The sequence below is a fragment of the Callorhinus ursinus genome, unplaced genomic scaffold (assembly GCF_003265705.2).
Source record: "Callorhinus ursinus isolate GAN/ISIS: 27379988/994484 unplaced genomic scaffold, GSC_fseal_2.0 scaffold63, whole genome shotgun sequence".
Classification (NCBI taxonomy): domain Eukaryota; kingdom Metazoa; phylum Chordata; class Mammalia; order Carnivora; family Otariidae; genus Callorhinus; species Callorhinus ursinus.
The window spans coordinates 4,942,084-4,964,447 of NW_027397125.1; the positions used below are offsets into that span (position 1 = coordinate 4,942,084).

Here is a 22,364-nt window from a genome sequence, read left to right on the forward strand (position 1 = left end):
TATACCATGCCTTTTATTAGGATAACATGAAGCAAAAATGAGATTTCAGTGTCATGGTCTCCTGCTTCTCTTTTTATTAAGACTTTATTTATTTGAGAGAGAGAGAATGAGAGATAGCACGAGAGGGAAGAGGGTCAGAGGGAGAAGCGGACTCCCTGCTGAGCAGGGAGCCCGATGTGGGACTCGATCCCGGGACTCCGGGATCATGACCTGAGCCGAAGGCAGTCGCTTAACCAACTGAGCCACCCAGGTGCCCCTGGTCTCCTGCTTCTCTTAAAGAGAGGTATGAGGGACTGGTTAAACATCAAAGGCAGTCAACAGTACCTAGATGGGAAAGGGTCTCCTACAACCCATAAACGAGATAATTGTTCTTTAGTTTAAAGGAAAGTGAGCCATTTTCCCCTAACTACTCCAGCCCGTGGCCTGATTCAATCAGGCTTTATGGGCCACACAGCCTAGAGTTTAACCTGGTGATAACAGTGCCTTTGGGTGGCTCTGGTAGGCCTGGAGGAATTGGGAGGAGAAAAGGAAAGACAGGAGAGAAAGAAATTGAGGAGAGAATAATTACATTTAATATGATTTGATGGAACATATATACATATTTAGTTATCTGCGCATGTATACAAATACACACACACACACACATATATATGCACCTATAGTTAAAGAATTGAATTAGGGAGAAAAGAAATGATAAAAATAAAAGGCCAGAAAAAAAGAGATACAACTGAAGGAGATAGTGTTTGGTTGCTTTGGGCCACTTGAAAATTCAGTGTTTACTGCTTAGTTTCAGTTCAGTCCAATTAAAAAAGAATATCAGATTCTGCAGCGAGTCATCGACGGCTGGTTTGCACTCTGACTTAGTAGTGGACAGTGCCCAGAACAGTTGAGATTTGGACCCCAAAACAAAAAACCTCTAATTGTAGGTGGGAAACATCTTGCTGTGTTGTTTCATAGACTGAGTCTCATTTTAAATACTTTGGGTATGTCTAAATCAAATGCTTACAGATTTTTCTCTCTAAACTTTCTTATATAATTCATGTACCTTGTTATTAGGTTTAAGTGGAATTTTGGGGATAGCATCTCAGATTTCTTGCTTAATATGAAACCTGGTGTTTCACCTTGTTGAGCAGAGTAACAGGGGAAGACAGAAATCTAGCTTTAGTGGGTGAATGATTCGAATTGATGGTGTCAATTTGTTTAATTTAGCTTTAAGTTCATGTCACAGCTTGACATGCTGTCTCCAGAAACGGAGCCTGGCAAAGTTGCAGGTTCTGTCTGCTGTGAAGGTTCCAGGCTAGAAGACCCCTGTTCTCAACCCTTATTTTTCCAAGGGCATAGGTTGCCATATAAACTCGCTGGGCAGCGTGGATTACCCTCTGGGGATTCTGTTGCCTCCGCTCTAATTCAGGTCCTGTATGTCAGTCAGCCGTTCCCTGTGGTCTTGGCCAGAAGGGTTGCCATAATTTCTCTGGGTCATTGGTGGAAAATTGATTCTCTGAAGCATACTGTTACTAGAAAATGAAACATTCTATGTCCATGCAGTATTTTATCTGTACCCAGTTTGGCTCAAGAGTCAATATATGTCCAAGTTTAAATGAAAATGACTGTTCTTCCCCCCTCAACTTGTTATCGTGAAAAAGTGGTTGAAAGAATAATAAACGAACATCTGTATATCTTCCACTGAAATTCTGCCGTTATTAACATTTTGCCACATTTGCTTCATATTTCTATTTAGGTATATTTATGAGTATATTTATTATTGTCAGACATTTGTCAGTTTCATGCATCAAGTTGGTTTCATATGTTGATATTTCCTCCCTGAAAACTACATCATCCACATACTAAGAATAAGGATATTTTCTTAAAGAGTCATAGAGCCACTGTCAAACCTAGGAAAATTAACCAAAATTTCGTAATATCTAAAATCCTATTTTCACATTTCCCCCATTGTCCTAAGAATGTCTTTTATAGCTGCTTTTTTCTTTTTAAACCAGATCCAATTAAGGTTCATACTTTACTTTCAGTTGTTGTGAAAAAAGATAGCTTTTTTTGATTATTGGGTATTCAGAATTCTTTAATTTCATTTCTGTTGATTTACATAAGCTGTCAGAGTTTTCATGAAGAGGACTTATGTAGCATTTCTTGTGAAAAAGACCTTTAAAATAAATATCAAGAATATGCTTAATAGTTTGAAAGCATAAACAGGCATTTAAGTTTATTTTAAGAAAACATAACAGCTTTTTATTTTAATTGATACCTGGGGGCATTTTTTTAATGGGATGAAGTAGTGAGTATTTTCTTTGCTTTAAATACGTTGCTTATTTATATTCTCATGTGTTTAGAGAAGAAACAAGTTTTCTGTTTGATTTCAGGCAAAGGAAAACATATAAAATATAATTTACATAATATTTAAATTTTGATCTTTTGATAGAATGATCAAAGTGTATTACACACTAGATGTAAGATGGGCATAATACACATTAAGCTCCTAATGCAGTAGTGCACACAATTAAAATATTTAAAAACAAACTGGTCTACTTGAATACATGCCATGTTTTCATAGCCTTTATGTTTCATAAGTATGTTTCAGGCAGTGGATTCTTTAGCACATTCAGGACTTTTTTCATCATGTAACTTGCAAAGAAAAGAGGACGAGGCAATATTTTTATTGCTAAGAGATGTTGAGAAAATAACAGTACATGATTAGACAAAAAACACACCTCATATTTGTATGTAAAGATATACGCCAAGTTAAACTACCCAACAAACCACCCAAAGATTATAAAACCCGAGGCCATTTGACAAATAAATTATTTAACTTATCATGTGTGAAAGTCAAAATTGCACTTACTCTATGTTTGTAAAAAATACATCATTTCTTCAGATTTTCTGAGAAATATTATAGCTTAGAAATAGCAATGTCAATGACTGGCCAGTTAATATACTGGCACCAAAAGTCTAGTTATTTTAGGTCAGGGGAGGCCCCAGTTAATGATGCAATAGTTTTAAGCAGGACCTTGTCAATAATTTCCCCCAGTCATTACTTTTGCGGAAATTTTTGGGGGGCTGAGAATTTGTCCTGATCTGCCCACATTTGATATACCTTGTATCTGTGTCAAATGTATCTTTAAATATGGGGCTGAAAAAACACAAATACCTGTACTCAGTGTGTTTAACTGTCTTTCCAAATAAGATTCCCTCTCAGCAAATAGTTTCACTTAACATCATTTTGGGAGATGTTTAAAAACAAAACAGTAGGAGCTGTGCGTCATGTTTACTTTTGCTCTGCCTGTGTCAGCATTCATCTTGTGAATATTTATTGCCCATCTACAGCCTGGGAGATGCTGAGCTAGGTGCTGCTCCTTATGAGCCGCCCAGAAGGGCTAGTGCCATTCAGCCAGCCTGTCTTGAGGCTGATTATCTGGGCCAGCGCTCCACTAGTTCTCACGTACTGTTTCTCTGCTGGTCAGTCCTTGTTAGTGCCTTTACTAAGGGGTGCTCTGAGGACACGGAAGGAAATTGAATTTAAACCCAGGAGTTTTTCCACCAGTGTATTTCCCTTATCTCTGTTTAGACCTCTCAAACCCAGTTCTATAACCCTCCAAGGACTTGAGTTATCTCAAGGGGACTTACGAAATTCTTGCTATTAAGTTAGCTTTAATTACTTAAGAACTTTTCACGAAAGGCACTGTGGTGTAATTGGAGTTTCGAAGCAAGACGGAACTGGATTTGAATCCTGACTCCATCATGCTCTGCTGAGCAAGTCACTTGATCTATAAGCTTCAGTTTCTTCATCTGGACAATGGGAATGGTAATGCTTACCCTTCCAGGGCTGCACAGGACTAAGGAGACAGTGCATGTCAAGGTTCCAGCAGTTTCTGGCATATAGCAGACCACCAGTAAACAGTCGTGCTTTCATTTCCTCAGTGGGACTTTTTTGAGGGATGAAGGAGGAAAAAGAGGGTAGAGGGAGAAGAGGAAGTACTTCAAAGAAATAATAGTTATTCCTGTTAAAATGTTTATACCAATGTTTTTCACCCTGTGGGTTGCCACCCATTAGAGGGTTGTATCCAGAACTGAAAGAAAGACAGAGAGAGAGAGAGAGAGAGAGAGAGAGAGAGAGAGAAAAGAGGGACTATCAGAGAGCATCTGAGTAGTGAAATGAGTATTGTTTTGGCAAACATTTTTCTTCCAGTTGTGTGTGTACAGCGTGTACTGGATCATGATGTAAAAAATATTTTTACTGGAAGTGGTGGTCAAAAAAGTTTGAGACACACTAGTTTAGTTTTAATGTCCCACATGTAAGAGAGAACTGAAAGTCGCTGGTGAGGACCACACTCTGTGCACTGAGTTCATGAATTCAGATAACCATTGCTTTCCCACTCTTGAAGCCAACCACATCCTACCCCATATCCATCAACCTTCAGGAATCTGCTCAGCCATCAGAACCGTCACCATCCCATGAAGGCACCGTGTGCTTATTTCTCTGCCTGTACCCTCTTCTAGCTTGGGGTGGCTCCGAGGACATCTGTCTTGCTCACTCTGCATCCCCAGAGCCTGGCACTTAGCACTCAATAAAGATTAGCTGCATCAGTGAGTGTGAAGGTCGCGCTGCATCAGTGTCGTTCTGCCTACCCCCTCAGATCGGGACGCCGCCCAGCCTACTTTCTGCTGGGGAGGCAGACGGAGGTTGGGCAATGTGAGAAGCTGGCTTGAGAGTAGGCCTTGAGGAACCTGAATGGTGACGTGGTGGTCAGGTTTCACAGAGTCTGAATACCAAGGGCTGCAGTCTCCCCACTGAGGCTCGCCATTGCCAAGACATAATGAACATGGTAGGATTTCCCTTCACTGCTTACAGGCTCGGTTTCAAAACTTGGTATTGTTCTAAGATTCCTTACTGATGTTCATTTATTTTCTTCTGGGTTTAATTATAATCTGTGAAATAAGATAATAATTTCTACCTAACAGGAACTCTATAGAAATTAAATGGGGGAAATATTTGTCAGCCTTAACGCATCAGATGACACCTATTAGGTACGAAAATGTTAGTCCCGTCCCTGAATTATAATAAATAGAAAATTGTCTCATATTTCCCCCTTAAAGAGAGGGAGAAGTGTCACATTGTTAAAAGTAACAGTTTCTATGGAAGGTTATTGTGGTTTGTGGGAGTTCTAGTTGGCATCAATTATAATATGCCTTGCCTGACTTTTTAGTTACATACTACATAGAAAAAAATTCAACCTCTTGCTCCTTGACATAGACTTGATGTGGGAAGATGATAGATGATAAGGGTTTTTTGTTTTTTGTTGTATTTTTGTTAAAATTGGATGATTGAAAGTGAGGGATGGAGACATTTTATTTGAACCAAACAAAAAGGTTCCAGTGTATATGCAAACTGATCGGATTCTCAGTTACCTTACTGAACCATTGATGGTATCTCATGAATTCGAATCTTACTACACTTTACAGTCAAGAACAGTGTAGTAAGCTCACACATCAGTGTAGAAAGACACGTCGGATGCACAGACTTATTTTTGACGGTATGTTTGGATGTCTAGAAGACCGTATTTCACATTAGGTACTGAGTTGTGTCACATTTAAAAGTGTTTGAGAAAGGGGTGCCTGGGTGGTGCAGTCAGTTAAGCGTCCACCTCTTGGTTTCGGCTCAGGTCATGATCTCAGGGTTGTGAGATTGAGCCCCGCGTTGGGCTCTGAGAGAGTCTGCTTAAGATTCTCTCTCCCTCTCCCTCTGCACCTCCCCACCCACTCTCTTTCTCTCTCTCTGAAATAAATAAATCTTTAAAAGAGAGTATTTGTGAAAGGCACATTCAATGTGTAGTCTCTTTCTGATGATGTATTTATTATGGAATGATGTCAGATAAGAAAAGATTTGGAGATTTGGAAGCACAGCAAATATCTCCTAAATCACAGTGAAATGCAAGGTTAATGCAAGATATAGATGTGTACGCTTAAACGGATATTGATTATGTGTCAGGGGCCTGTGTAAGGGTGCATTTCGGTATGTCTTCTTTAAACGTTTTCAGAGGAGTGCTTTACAAAGGAAGAGTGGTTCCTGGGGATGTGAGGAGTGAGAGAGAAGCAGATGTACCCCCAGAAGACACCCTCCTTCTCCAGAGCCCGAGGCCCCTTCATGCTCCCCCTTGAGAGGAACGGAAAGCTGAATTTCTTTTCCTTTCTGTTTCTGTTCTCCTGTAGTTAGTGTTACAAGGAAGCCCTAGGCTTTTAGCAGCGTGAGGAGTGGGATCTAGAGTAATATTTATGAGCTGAGTGCCCAGAACATTTCACAGCCTTAGTAAAAGCATTAATATTGATTCTGAAGTTCTGCTAGTGAATAAAACATTCTGCAGTTTTTCTTGTTGAACCGAGATATGGGGGCACGGGCAGAACCAGGAAACAGGAAGTTGTGGGAAGGACCAGGTTTGAACGGCAAGGACTGTTTATTCCAGCACTGGAAACCCATTATTAATTTTATCTATAGTCATCTGTGCATTTTTCTCTGTGCTATCCTTGAGGGAGTTACTTTGTGTTCAACTTCTGTTTACTTTTCCACACTCTGTTGACTCATTCCCGTTGAATCCTAGGAGGAGCTAGAAGAAAACTGGCTCGATGTGTGTATTTTTGAATAGCATCAGATCGATAGGTAGACTGGTGGTCTGCTATACTTCTGCTTCAGCTCAGCAGTCTAAAAAGCTATTTAGACAAAAATCTTTGATTTGATTCCCCTGATGCTCATTATCCATCAAAGGCAGGTGCAAGTCAACCGCAGAGAGCCTGGGGAGAGCCGAGGGCCAGAGATCTGGGATATGGACTTAGACAGTTGCCCACCGGTATTGAATTTGGGCTTTCAATGTGACTTCATTACCCATTAATTGACCAAGAATGTGCACTCGACCAACTCAGGCAATGTCCAACTACACTCAAGAACAGGGCAGTAAGCTCACGCATCAGTATAGAAAGACACGTCGGATGCACAGACTTATTTTTGATGGTATGTTTGTATGTCTATATCATCCTCTCCTGGCTGCTCTTGCAACCATCCACCTATTCGCTGGAGCCCTAAGCATCTCTGTTGTCTTCCACACCTCCCTCCCTGCCCCATCCCATCCCTGTATTCATTCCCTCTGTTCTTGCCCGTGCTCGGGCTCTCTTATCATATTTGGCCAGTGATCTGACCAGTGTCCTCTAACTGGTCTCCCTGTTCCAGTCTTTCTCTTTTTGAAGGCTTTTCCTGCCACCATACTTATCTTTGAAACCATGGCTCTGGTGACTTTACTTCCTTGCACAAACACCTCTGATGGTTCCCCACTGCCTGTAGAAGACAAGATTGGGGGCTTTTCACCACCTACCTTCCCCAGCCCTCCTCCTCTCCAGTCACACTGGGCTGCTTGCCTGATGCCTTCATCAAGTGTCTTCAGCGAAGTCTCAGTGTCCTCATCTGTAAAATGGGTATAATAGTAGACTAGGATTAAGATTTCATTGGAATATCAAAATAATAAGTTGAGCACAGTTTCAGGCACACAGTAAGGAGTTAATAAAAGATATGATTTTCATCGTTATGAAACTGGACACATGATCTGACCCTTTACTCACGCTGTTTTTATGCCTTCCTGCCCTCCCCTCTTTTGAAGTTACTTTCATCTTTAAGGTGCACAGCCTTGACAGCCTTTGTGAAGCCATTGTGAATCTCTCAGTCAATCACGGCACTCTCTTTGTGTGTTCATTGTAATTAAAAACAAAAGATTTTATTTATTTATTTGTTATTTGTGGGGGAGGGGCTGAGGGGGAAGGAGAGGGAGAGTGAGAGAATCTCAAGCAAACTTTGCGCTGAGTGCGGAGCCCCACACGGGGCTTGATCTCACAACCCTGAGATCGTGACCTGATCCGAAATCAAGAGTCAGACCCTCAACCGAATGAGGTATCCAGGTGCCCCTCATTGTAGTTTTTATATCTCCCTTATATCACTTATCAAAAGGCCTGCCTTGTACTAAAGTTGTATCTGTCTCCCCATTGGAGGCAGTTTCCTGCTGAGAGTGGACCACGGAAGTTCACAGCCTGGGTTGGAGGTGGATTGGGGGTTGGGGAGGTCGGGTCAGCTGCAAGAGCTTGACTTCTTAAAGGTATTATTTCTGGCATGTGTTTAAGGAATTGAGAATGGGTGTTGCAATGCTGCAGTGTAGTTCTACCAATAACCACCCAGAATTCGCGTCAGCTCCACGAGTTAAGGGTGTGGTCCCCAACAAGACAGACGGCAGCTGCAAGCTCAGAAGTCCCCAGGCCACCCATGCTTCTGGCCAACTGGCTACAAATTTGGGGGCTCCTACAGTTAGCTAGAATGACCCAAAGAACTCAGAAAAGTGCTGTACTTAAGATGATTGTTTTATCATAAAGGATACAAATCTTGACCAGCCAAATGAGCATACACATTGGGCGAGGTGAGGGAGGGTCCTGGACATGGAGTTTTCTTGCCCTTTCCCTGTGGAATCAGGATGTGTCTCCCGGTGGGCACATTGATGTGTTCGCCATTTAAGAATCTCCACTGAGCGTTGGTGCCCAGAGATTTTACTGAGGTTTCATTACACAGTCCTGACGATTTATTGGCCATGTGTGATTATTCAATCTCTAGCCCCCCTCCCCTCCCTGGAGGAGGTCCACTGATATTGCCCAACTCAAAGCTCCAACCCTCTAATCACATGATTTCTGAAATGGCCAGTCCCATCCTAAGCCAACTTCTTAGCCTCACTCACTAATGGGTCAGGGGACTAATGAATAACAAAGATATTTCCAATCACTTGGGAAATTCCAACTATTTAGAATATGTCTCAGGAAGCGGGGTGGAGGGGGGGACAAATGCGGGTCAAATTCTTTATTATACAACAACAGGTGTGCTTCTCAGTGTCCTGATCAGATGTGCTGTTTGAACTGCTGACACAGTGTTGCTCTCTCACATCATGAACCTTCCTGTCCCATTATGACAAGAATGATGATCTAAAACCCACCATATCTATTTAGTCAATCAATAGAAGTTGGGCAAGGTTTGTAAACTGTTTGCTGACTGCGTACAGGAGGCCAGTAGGAAGGACTCTTGATATAGCTCTCTAGATTTGGGTTTCATCAATAAGCAAGGCTTCCCAATAACAAGATTACATTTTGGAGAGCAGGAATTGTCCCAATTGCCTTAGTATACTGAGTATACCGACTGTGTGCTCAGTAAATGTCCTTCAGTAGAGCATGTTTCCCAGCTAGCTTTGTTGGGAAGGTGGTGAGCCCCTCTGGCTGGCTGAGCAATACAGTTCAACCACGGGCCTCCCTCGATGACAGACCTGACTCAACGAGAGGGGATAGACTTCTTTCCATGAGGATCCCCATGGTGATCCCAGCTGGAGCTAGCCATGCTTGGACTGATAATATACACGAACAGTAGCTACCACTAGAGAGTTTAGGTGAAATAATGAAATTTATTGCTAGATTATTGGTCACTGACACGCAACTGAACAAAAGATGACAGGAATAATATCTACAGAGGTACTTTGTAAGAATCATGTTGTGACAACTATGTTTTTCAAAGTTTTGGAAGTGGACCCTGTGTTTAGACCATGTGCCTATTCATTTGCATATCCATATATATTTTTTTCCCCTGGAAATAAGTATGACTTATTTACTTGCTGAGACAAAATGTAATCAGGGATGAATGCTTTAATCCCCGATAAATGACGTTTTTACATTCCCTTATGGAAGAATTTAATTTTCTTTGGTGACTTTCTTCAGTGCTCTGTCCTTTCTCTAAGATTTCCAGAACTTCAAAAGCAACTCGTCAAGATCTGGGCTTCTTCCCCCGTCCCTCTCCCCCATGCCAGCTCTCTTTCTTTCTCTCTCTTTCTCTCTGTTTAAAGTCTTTTCTGTTGCCACTGACGTAGTTCTCTGATTTTCTTAACATTAAGTGAAATTCTATTTAAAAATTTCTAGATGCTTAAGGCACATAATAATTAAGGGTTATTCCTGTCAGGAATAGAAACACCATATTAGTACAGTTCTTCCTCAGAGGCTGCTAAAGAAGGAAAATCCTGTTTAGAGGGTTTGCCACTGTGGTTTTTTTTTTTTTTTTTTAAATGGCGGTTATGTAATGCCAGGTTAATTGGCCAGGAGTCAGGAAGCTGGTTTATTTGTGCATCTCTTGTGTCATATGTACCTGAGGGGTGAGTGGTCAGTGAAAGCATCTGTAATTTGTTCATGGGAGCTGTTGCCCAAGAAGTGTCCTGTGTAATGGCAGTTTGACAGATGTTGAAAGAAAAGCATATTGGTTTTTCTTTATACAGTGATGGGTGTATAACAGACACTGAATAAACACGTGTGGGTTGGCTTTAAAAGCACATTTATTGTGAATGGGAGCAGACCTTCATTTGACAGAAAGCCTCCTAACGGGCATCCTTCTCTGGTGGGTCAGGAGAGATTGCTACTTGGGATTTAAAAATTAATTCTCTAGCAGGAGAAAAACAGGTGGAAACACAAAAGAAGTACCTGGATGGGGGAAGGATCAAGTCATCTTTGGAAGGGACCGACAGAGGAGTGCCCCTGACCTCACCCATCCGTGCCAACGCAGACACACGAAGGGAGGTTCACGAGATCCAGCGATGTCAGCAGTGTGTGTGAGGGGGAGAGGCTGATAATGAAATTCTGGCAGCAGGGAGGCTTGCTCTGCTAAAAAAGAAACATGTCTAATAGGTGGATCCATGTATAGAAAGAATTTTGAAGATGGAAAAATGGTGGAGAACATGGGGGGGAGATGAAATGAAGGAGAAAAGGAAGTGGCACCTCTGCAGGCAGATGGGAGGGTACAACCGAAGCTTTCTCCACATGTTTACACTTTGGCACAGAGGCGAGATACAGTGGGGAAGGGAGGCTTTAACGAGACAGCTGCTGAAAGTTGAAAAGAGAGTATCAGTTGATTTTTTTTTTTTTTTTTTTGCTTTGCTTTTGTTTACAGTTTCCCTGTTTTCAAGCTGCTTTGGACTTGATGTGGAAAATAAGGGAGGACTGGTTGGTGATGTCGCAGTTGTGAGGGCTTTGGAATGGGTGGTCTCTGTTGCCTTGGAGTGAAGGGAGGAGTTGCTGGTCATACCACATGGCTGACTTTAGGAAAGCCTGGTGACCGTTTGTGAGGAGCAAGAGGGGCCAAGTGTGCAGGGAGCCCTAGCTCGTGAGAAACTCTGTGAGGCAGGAGCCAGTGTACCTGCTGACCACAACGGTCCTTGGCTCACAGTTGGCCTTGATATGATTTATGGAGGAAAGGAAAGAAGGAATGAAAAGAAAGGTGGCTCAGTGCGGCAGAAGACTTTGAGAAATAAAGTTCTGATGGAAAATGTGTTATTTCTGTGAGTGGGGGAAGGGGAATGTTTCTTAAAACAGGAACCCAACCCCAAACCAAAAAGCCATGTAGGTCATCTCCTGGGGGCTTTCTAAGCTCTGATTACTACAACACACCTTTTAAAAGATGGAAAACTGAGTTCCAGAATGCACACAAAATAAGAAGGGGGTCAAGAAGGCTAATGGCTGGGGTGCCTGGGTGGCTCAGTCAGTTAAGCGTCTGACTCTTGGTTTCTGTTCAGGTTGTGATCTCAGGGTTATGAGATCGAGCCCCGCACTCCACGCTGGGAGTGAAGCCTGCTTAAGTTAAGATCCTCTCTCCCTCTGCCCCTCCTGTTGATGCGCACTCTCTTTCTCTTTAAGATACTTAAATCTTAAAAAAGATGCTAATGGCCAATGTGCTCAATGGCTTGTGAAAAACTCTAAAGACAAGTTTTTTTTTTTTAAGATTTAATTTATTTATTAGAGAAAGAGAGAGAGAATGAGCAGGGGGAGGGGCAGAGGGAGAAGCGGACTCCCCATCGAGGGGGGAGCCTGATGTGGGGCTCGATCCTGGCACTTCGGGATCATGACCTGGACTGAAGGCAGATACTTAACTGACTGAGCCACCAGGCACCCCTAAAGACAAGTTTTAAACACACTTAGATTCCAAGAAAAAAGATGAACTATGGCTTGGGAAAGACAGAGTGATAATAAAAGATGACAAGGAAGTAAAGTTATTCGGTTCCTAGTTAGCTTTTATCCTTTCAACTGAGAAGAAGCTATTTAAAAGTAGGAGAGTTTTGCAAACATCAATAAGAAATTAAATATTAGGAGAGCCAATAGTATGAAGACACCAAGCCATTCAATGTGAAGCTGAGAAATGTTCAAATCTCTAGATCCAGATGAATGGCACCTCAGGGACCTGAGGATACCCTGGAACGAAAGCCGCTGAACCGTGGCCCTGAACCACAAGAGAGGATATGGTGGGGGGTTAAGGGGACAGGCTCTGGCACTCCTTGGGGAGTACTTCACCTCATTGTGCCTCAGTTCCCTCGTCTGTAAACTGGTGATGCTGTGTCATCTATTCCATCTGCAAAAGGAACAGGCTGTGCTCTGTTGCTGATAGCAATAGTACGTACCTCTTCTGGTGACTATAAGGAATAAATGAGATAATCCATGTGAATACCTGACTCAGAGTTGATACCATGTAAGTATTAGTTATATTCATTATTTCCCATTCTCTTTGAGAAATTATCTTTAAAAGAGAGCTCTGAGAGTTTTGGAGATGGGAAAATATCCCAAGTTTTAGAAAGTGGAAGAAGAGACATATTGTAGAAATTGCAGCCTAATAAATCTGACATTAATTCCTGGCAAAATTCTCCTGTGGTAAGTACAGAGATGGTTTGTGAGGAGATCAAAATAAAAGGTCCTCATAGCTTCTGTGTTAGTCTGCTAGGCCTGCTGTGCACAGTACCACAAACTGGATGGCTTACCTAACAGAAAGAAATGTATTGTCTCACAGTTCTGGGGGCTAGAAGTCTGAAATTAAGGTGTCTGCGGATTGGTTTCGTCTGGGGGCTGTGAGGATGGGTCTGTTTCAGGCCTCTCTCCTTGGCTTGTAGATGGCTACCTTCGTCCTGTGTCTTTTCACATCATTTCCCTTCTGTGTGTCCTCTATGTCTGAATTTCCCCTTTTTGTAAGAATGGCCGTCATAGCAGACGAGAGCTCACCCTCATGACCTTGTTTTAACCTGATTCTACTTCCATATAAGGTCACATTCTGAGGTATGTGGGGGGGCGTCAGGCCTTCACCATATCTTTTAAATTTATAAGGAAATGAATTTAAGTTTCAAATGGAAAAGGCCAGAAGAAATATAGTTTAAAACTTCATAGAAAATGACACAGTTCTTACCACTTTATTTTAAAAAAGGGGGAAAAACGAAATCTCATGACTGTGACCTAGGCTCTAGCACAATTGAAAGATTCTTGTGTGGAGATTTATAATCGCAATATTCCCACAATTTAGGATTTATATTTCAATTTCAGAATTTAATTATTAATTTTATCATGAAACTTACTTAGATGGCTTTACACTCTTTTATTATTTTATGAAGTAAGGAAGAATTTTATCTGTGTCTCAAGAGTTAGTTGAGTAGACTTACTTTTGCGGCACTGGCATTTATATGGAAGTGTTAGGCTGCTGAAAGAAATGGTACATGCTAATGGCGCAGGTGGATCCTGTGATAAGGCTTGTGTTGGTCCTGGTTTGTTTTCAGTGCACGCATTCTCCGGTTAGCCTATTCTCTCAGGTGAACTTTAATACCGGATAGAAATCTTACCCACCCACTGGGTTCACGCATACTTTGAAAAATTGTATTTCTCCTCTACCCTTGTGCTCCTGCCCCTGACTTTGAAAACAGAGCCCAAACATATGCCTCCTTTTTCCTCCTTATAATCAGATTTTAACTTTGAATGTCTCCAAGTACTATTGATGTTTCTGTCTTGAATTAATTTTTTGATAACTCTTTGTTCACTTATACATGATTGCTTTTTGCATGGTGCTTATAACACTATTGACAGGATGCCAGATGGAGATCTCTTTGGACCTTAAAAAAAGGACAAAACTACTTCTCCCCAGTTACACTATGATAACCCTCCCTCCTACCCACCCCCCCCAAATAAATGAATGACTCTAGATTTTTTTTTTCCTATAGTTTCTGCTGGTCCTTTCTGTTTTTACCACTTGAGTGGCTGGAAATTCAGCCTTGTGGTATGATGGACATTCTTAACCTCCCTAAAAACCTTTGTCCTCAAATAGAATTTCTGGGATTTCTGCCTGAAACTGTAGTGCAGTTACCTGTCTGGCTTTTGAGAGACAGCAAAGGCTGGTTGCTGGGCCCATTCCACCTCTGTCCTTATCATGCAGTGGGGCTTAATCTCTGCAGAGGCACTGAGTGTGAGAAGAAGAGAAAATGAGTGTTTATAAAGAGCAGGGCACAGCCCTCTACGTGGGAGCAGTAAGGAACCCCAATGCTGCCTTTCCAAGGTGCGCTCAGTCTGTTTTCTCCTTTCCAGAACTGGGCAGTGCTATATCCAGCCTGCTGTCCACTTTTCAGAGGTAGCCATTGTTTGAGCTTGAGCAATGCAGTGATTACCTGGGTTTTGGGTGTGAATTTTAAAGCCAAACAGTTAAAGTTTTACAGGCACAGTCCTCAAGATTTCAGAAGTTCTTGTGTATATTTTTCAAATGGGAATGCATTTTCAAAATTCCTCATGGTGAACCTATTAAAGAGACTCTCAGCTGTGAAGATTTGTCGTATGATGTTGTTGAGGAAGATGAACATACATTGTCTCTTTAACATCTCGAATAATGTTGAGGGTTGTGTCTTCTTTCATCCTCTTTTATATTGTGAGTCTCTAAACACACAGGTGTTGTGGAAGCCCATGAGTGCAGAAGACAGAGGGGAAAATTCAGTGTTATAGCTCATTTATATTAGGACTCACTTTCTAAATTTGACTTTAGTGCTTGCTTTAAAGAATATTTATTTTCTGTGTAGTTTTAATGTAAGGCCTTCTGAACTGGGGAATTGTTCTCTTCATCATTGAGTCAATGTTTAGTAAACATTTCTCAAAAACTCTGAAGAAGGTGAAGCATTTCTGAAAAACATATATTCATGTGTAGGCTCATTATGAATTTCCTATTTTGCCTGCTCCATTTTATGTGGCCTTATTACATTATGCATCATTTAACAGATACAAATGCAGCCCTGCATTTTACTTTTATGCTGTAAAGACATTTTATTTCTGTGTGTACTTATTTCAAGAAGTTAATTGGTAATACATTAGCCTCTGTAACCTTGCTGTATTGTGTAGTCATTAGGGGCCCAAGCTTTGAAGTCAGACATTTCAGTTTGAGCTCTGGACTCCACTTGGAAAATCACTTCATGTCTCCAACCTTAGTTTCCTAATCTGTAAAATGAGGATGCCCCCTGAAGTTGTTGAGAGGGTCACATGAGATAGTGCATGTGAAGTGCCTGACCCATTGTCACTGCGCATTTCTGAGCCAGAAGATGCATCGTGTGGGGTAAACAATTTGGGACTAGCAGACTGGAAATCTGGGATTCAAGGCCAGAGAAAATCCACAAAAGCTGGAAAGAGAAGTTGAAACTAAGGAGACCCAGACTTTGGTTCTAAGTACATAGAGTGTTGTTGCTTTTCCACTCGTTATTCTAGTATTCATATTGCTACAAACAAGGAAATGGATACTGGGTTATTTTTCCCTCCCAAAGTCATGTTTTACTTTAGCAGAATACATAGGAAAAGATTTGTGGTTATTGGCATGCTGGACTAGAACTTGATGCATCTATCTTTATATTTTCTCCAAATGGGAAGTTAAATTACTGTTCTGAGGTTCATGAGTTCAGAGCAGAACTTACGCCTGGAAACAAGTATGTTACCTGATCCACACTTGGCTAGGCTAGTTAAAGTGTTTGGATAGAATGATACTTTTTTTTCTTTTTTCTTTTTTGGCTTTTTCTGTTCTGGATTAATGGTGGATGTTTGTTGACCGTGGATCCCTCTGTCCTTGTAGCCTATGTTGTGAGGTGTGGCCTGGGGGCGTTGTGTGGCTTGGGGAATGGACGTAGGTCAGTCAATGCTCATTGGGCGCCAAGGGAGTTCATAGGATTAGTGGATTTTTTGGATTTTCAATATGACACTGGAGTCATAACCAGAGGCTTAGTTTATAACCAGAAGCTTAGTACTAGGGACAAAGGGATGGCCAGATGGAGAACATGAAGGAAGGTCCTTCCTGGATTGCACTATCTTGCGATCCCAGGCTCCTTGGAAGCTAAGTGGTTGGGAGTAAAATTGGGCTTGGCTCTGCCTGCATTCTTCTCAAGCCCGGTAGGGCTCACTTTACTGTCCCCTTCCTTGAATGGTAGAATTTCAGTCCCTTCTTCTCTTATTCACTGAATGGTGGAATTCATTCATTCATTCATTAATATTGATTGAACATCTACTAGACCAGACAGTGTCCTAAATATTTGGGAATACAGCAGTGAACAAAGCGGACAAAAATCCTTGCCCTCATGGAGTTTCCATTTTAGAGGGAAGAAGCAGACAATATGCACAACAGAACCCTAAGTAATATATTGGAAAGTGATAAGTACTCTAGTGAAAAATCAAGCAAGGAAGGGAGATAGAGTGTCCTTGGGTCAGGCGGGGGTTGGAGGATGCCTTGCAACTTAGAAAAAGCTGGTAAGGGAAATGGAGTTCTTATATTTGAACAAAACCTGGGGGAGGTGAGGGAGTGAGCTCTGTGGAGACCCAGACCAAGGCAATAGGAAGGACACACAGAGAACCTGGGGGTGTAGGTGAGGCAGGCCAGTCAGGGAGCCTGTGGGGAGTGTGGGCAGAGGAGAGTGGTAGATGAGCTGGAGGGCAGCCAGCTGGGGGGGGGGTCAGAGGGTGGGGAGGAGGGGGCAGTGGAGATGGGGGCTGTGAAGGGCCTTGTAGACCATTATAGCAGCTGTGGAGTTGGGGTAAGTGTGAGTGAGAGGGTGCTGCCGGGGGGGTGTTGAGCACCGGAGTGACATGGCATGTGACTTAGGTTTTTAACAGGATTACTCTGGCTGCTGTGAAAAGAATTTACCTCCTAATAGGCCAAAAAAAAAGCTTTCTGTGTGTGTGTGTGTGTGTGTGTGTGTGTGTGTGTGTGCGCGCGCGCGCACGCGTGTGCCAAAGGGACAGTCACGTGGAGGGTTGCTGCTACCACCTTTAGTAAAACAAGACTATGTTTTGTCGTAAGAATGCAGCCTGAGTTATCGTGAGGCCTGTCCTCGAGGGATTTTCATCCCCTGGGTCTGAGGGAGGGGGCAGTGCAGGGCCATTTCACCATCATCAGTGACTCAGTACGCCTTCTGACTTAAGCAGGGTGGACACATTGTGCACGCGGTTTTACTTCCTGGATGTCATTTACACCTTGATTGCTTTAGAGGAACTTGGAAAAAATCCTGTAGAAGGATTGAGTCCTGTGGATTTCCCGCCACACAACCGCCTTCTTTCTCATGGCCTCCCTCATTCCATCCTCTCCTTCCTGCCCCTCTGTGATGATCAGGACTGAGGGCACTGCCCTAACAGACTGTATATTTCTGAGTGGTGGTCATTAATTTTTCTTGGCTTGGCTGAGGAAACATTCCCGTCACCTCTTTTGAACATAGAGCACCACCTTGGCGTGAATGAGTTTTGACAACAGAACCTTGTTCTGCAGCTAGAGGTTGGCCCCGTTCCACTCCCTATTAATTTTCTTGTACAATTAAGGCACCTAGGAAAACATTTGAAGAAAGTTTTCATTTTGTGGGCTAATAATAAATGCCATAAGGTAGTTAGCCAGTCTTTTGGCTTTGGTTGTGATTTTTGCACAAAAGGTGTACAAACAGTAGCTACTACAAAGGTGAATTAGGAGCAGATAATGACTCTGTCTTTTGGACGTCTGAAATATGGAAATAGACTTACACAGATAATTGTTCTGAAGTGTTCACATCTCACTTTTATATTTGCCAAACATCCTTGCTAGTTTCGCTTCTTGGCAGTGCAAATGTTTGGAGACATGTTGTATGTTCTCCAGTGTTCCTGACTTCGTGTTTCCTCCCCCCCCGCAACATTCTGTAGTTGTGCGGGTTTGTGGATGGAGTCAGTCTGGGGGGACTCAGCCCATTCTTTCGCAGTTTTAATTCGTTGTGAAATATTAGCAGGAAGGCAAAGTTATTTTACATTGAAGTGACTTTTTTGGGGAAGTAGCAGATTAGATTTTATGGTAGCAGTTGTTCTGAGTGGAATTTGTCACAAAGTTGTTGAGAAGTGAATGCTTCCAATACCCTGATATAAATCCTTAGTTTAAAAAAAGTACATGCTGCGAATAAATGAGGGTGTTGAAACAGAGAACAATATTTTTGTAAATATATGTTTTAAAACCTAAGCTCTGGTGTTGTGTTTTTTTTTTTTTTTTTTTTTGTTAACATCCCAGCCTCAGTCTTTCAAAAACAATGATTGCTCTGATTTTGCAATGGGAGTCTTTGTTTAGTTTAGAAGCCAATAAGGATATGCTACAAAAGAAAACATAACCTAGTAGGGAGGCTCCCTAATGGTGAGCACACTGGAGAAGGAATTTGAGAAGGAACAGGACCTTTGAACATGTTGCTTCTCTTCCTGGAGTACCGCCTTCCTCCCCCCTACCTCCCACCACGAAACTTCGCCTCCTTGATGACTTTTCCTCACTCAGCCCTCAGCTCTCAACAGGGATGCCTTCCCTGACTTGGCTAGTTCTTTCTACTGTAAACTCTTAGGAGCTTTGTGTAGTTTTTCTTCTTAGCGCTTATGGTATACTTATTTGAGTAATTTCTTATTATATGAACTCTATGAGAGAAGGGAGCGTTTCCTTATTTTTTTATGATGGTGTCATCTCTGCCTACATACAATGTTTGACACACTGATAAATATTTTTTCAGTGAAGGAGTCCATATATGAGTTGAGTTTGGGTGGCCATAGGAAGGCTGGTGCAAAGATTTAGGCCTATGGCCTCAAGTTCAAATGACTCGGGGGGCCGGGCAGCCATCGTAAATGAGTGGAGTAGACTTTTGAAGCCACCTGAGATGTGCTGGGCAAACCAGATAGAATGTCTGGGGCACGGGCCTGCTGAGTGGATGCTCTCCTCCCTCCTTCCGTGGCGGCTCATTCTTTTTGCCACAGGGATGTGGGCTTGGATCGTGGCAAATTTAGAAGGACTCCCTGGGCAGATGGGTTAGGGTGGGGTAGACTTAAACAGTAGGAAGAATGGGAAAGGAAGGCTGCCTGAGGGTATGGAGTGCCAGGAAGGTTTTTGAGCAGAGGCGAGAGATTGTCAGATTAGGAAGTGTTTAGGAAGAAAATTTTGGCAGTGTGGGAAGTCTTCAAGTATATCAGGAGACTCGTAGGTTCTGAGGCTAGTGTCGTAGTCCGCACCAGAGCTAAATGAGGCTGGGCTCTGGGAGAAGTGTGGTGGTAGAACCAATAGTTTACTGCCTGGCAGCATTTTTGCAAATACAGAGACAGACATGTATCAGAAAAATAAATTTCTGAAAATTATGCCACTCTTCATCAACATCTTTCTAGAAACAACAGAAATGGTGACTGGAAGAGGAGAGCATGAGGTCAGGTCTGATGGCTGTGGGTTGAGGACTGAGTGGGAGGTGAGAAAGGAGCACCAGTGAACAGAGTCTCCTCTTCCGAGAGGTTTTTCAAAAATAGGAAGAAAAGAAACTGGAGCAGAAGTCGGGGCAGAGGAAAATGCCAGAAGGATCCAAGGGGATGGATTTCCTGTGCCAATGAGGGTCCCTTCTTCTGAGATCCTGCGAGCACAGTGGGGTGGGGGAAGACATCTGGCCTTTGAGGTGGGAGTAGCCAGTGGACGGCGAGGTCTTGCCAGGTGGCAGAGGACACCGTACGCTCAGTGAGGGGTTGTACGTGAGGCTGGGGCTTTGCTTTGGGGAAGATGTGTGTAGGACCCAGTGCTAAAATGCATGAACAGTTCCACTTTTATCAGTTTTTATTAACTGGTGCTACAGAAATATTCTTGGAAATACTGAGGGAAATCATCCCTTGCTTTTTCCTTCTGACTTGAAAACTCACCAGAAACCTCAGACGCCTCCTGAAATCTTGAACAGAAGCAGTCTCAGAACGATTCCATGGAGGATATTTAGGACCTGTGGAAATCCAGAAGCCATTGCTCTTCTGTGTGGGATCCTTCTTTGACTAGAAGTCCAAGGCTGATCTCACAGAGCTTTGGTAATCAGCTGCACCTGAAGCGGGTCTGAAAAGAATAGATCGGTAATAGAGTATTATGAAATGTAATGTAATATAAAAATATAAGTATAATATTATGAAGTAAAATATGATGAAAGTGCTATAGACATTCAGTAATATCTTTGGAATCAGGGAATACCTTAAGTTTGCTACCACTTTCTCAGTTAAAAATTTTTTTTACTTTCCCAGGCCATTGCTGTTTTCCCATCACACTCAGGTCTTTTCAGAGTTTCTCAGAATAAGTCAACAAATCTATTTCAAATGTGTTTGTTACTAAGCAACAGTTGCTAAGAGCGTCTGTAATTAAGATGAAAGTTCCAAGGTAACTATGCCCAAACACAGCCCCATTTTCAGCATTTTCTGATAAGGTGAGCATAGGGTGAATAAAAGTGAAAGAAGACTATTTCAGCGAGAGCACTGTGCCTGACATTTCTGAATGTGTTTGCTGTCCTCTAGCTCATCTGGGCCAGAGAGTTTGTGTTTTACAAATCAGCTAGTAGTTTTTCCTCATGCGTCAGACGTACATGGTCCTGATGTGAACAGGTGATGCCCGTTGGAGGCAGGGCCCCCCCCATGGCCGTGGCATGGTGGCCACGCCGTCTGATGTGGCTGGTAAGAGGGATGACTGGAGGGAGCCCCACGTGAGCTCAGCTGCCTCTGCAGCTATGACTGACCTAGATTAAGCAGCAATGAAGGCATGTTCTGCACTCTGTTTAACAGTGCACAGTGTCTTTTTTTTTTTTTTTTTCCTCCTGGTGATTTGTAAAGGAAGGCTCATTGCAGGCGCTTCACAAATTTCCTCTTTCCCTTCCTGCTCCATTCTGTTCCAGGGGCGAGGGGAGGAGGGTGGGGTTTCCATGACAACCTGTGGTTGAATGGCCTCCTTTTAGACCTGTTGTTAGATGCCCAGTGGGCCCCAGTAGAGGTGCAGAGAGCCAAGCCTCACCTAGTGGGAGACTTTGTGGTAAAAGAGGAATCAGTCTCTCCCCCAGTCAACAAGCAATTGCTGAGTGATCCTCCAGTTGCCTATAAACTTGGTGCTCCCCTTTGGGGTTTGCTTACAGGTTGGCCTCACTGCAAAGCAGAGTGACCATCAGCCACGAAAGAGTGCTGACCAATAATACCTTAGGTTTATGATCTTGGGTAAGTCATAACCACCTTGAACTTTAATTTCCTCATCCTTATGCTGGGGACAGTAATATCTACTTGGCTCATATGGTAGGGTTGCCATAAGAATTAGGGTATGAAAGTGCTAGGACATGTGTATATATATTCATTCATTCAGCAGATACTTACTAAGTGCTTCCTATGTGCCAGGCACTGTTCTAGTTTCACGATACATTCCATGTCAGAAGAAATAAATAGATCTGCTCAATTCTTTTTAGTGTCCGTTTAATATCTCATAGTTTAGGTGTTCCATAATTCATTTAACCATCTTCCAATTAAGTGAACAGTGCTGCACTGAACATCTTTAGATATGTATTTTTGGCATATGTGAGAATATTTCTCTAGGAGAGTATCGCAAGAGATCTTGCCAGATCAAAAGCAGGCATATTTAATATTTTGTTGGATACTACCAAATTCCCTCTGAAAGGCAATGACAACCTTCCTGCCTGGAATATCCGTAACATCCATTTTCCCATACCCTTGCTAATACAATCTTTTAAATTTTATTGATCTGTTGGATGAAGAATATCTAATGGTTGTGTTATTTTCAGTTCCTTGATTTATTAAGGAGCATCTTTTCATCTTTGTTGGCCATTTTTACTTCTGTGATTAGTCTTTTTAGCGCCTTCTTTATCTACTGGGAGATGTATCTTTTGCTTAGTAATTTGAAAGGGTGTTTTATATATTTAAAACCTATCTGATTTTACTTACTTTTCCATTGAAATGACAGGGGCAAAGTTAAGTGCTATATATATCACAAAGGAGTAAGACACATATGAAGTTAAATATGATGGGACTTGATTAGAAACCAGGCTCCTCCTAGTTCAGTCTGCTTTTATTTGAGCACAAAGGATTATTTGGGAGGCTCAGCAGGCCAAGGAAGGTGGGTTACCTCAGTGGGGCAGTTGGATGGCTGGAAGCAGCAAGAAGGAGGGCATTGGGTTACCGAAGGAAGCCAGGACTGAACACAAGCTTCTCCAATCGCCTAC

General features: G+C 42.4%; 1 protein-coding gene and 1 long non-coding RNA gene across 3 annotated transcripts in view; one reads left to right on the forward strand and one right to left on the reverse strand.

Annotated features, from left to right (window-relative positions):
* Window positions 1–22,364, forward strand: part of NEBL (nebulette) — a 340,529-nt gene that overhangs the window by 2,890 nt on the left and 315,275 nt on the right. The gene's annotated exons all lie outside the window — the stretch shown is intronic.
* On the reverse strand, window positions 1,988–20,443 carry LOC141371269 (uncharacterized). The gene is made up of 5 exons (XR_012376080.1): window positions 20,348–20,443; window positions 20,035–20,215; window positions 14,225–14,317; window positions 7,371–7,459; window positions 1,988–2,158 (listed from the first exon to the last, which is right to left on the reverse strand). It is a non-coding gene; the product is annotated as an uncharacterized lncRNA (long non-coding RNA).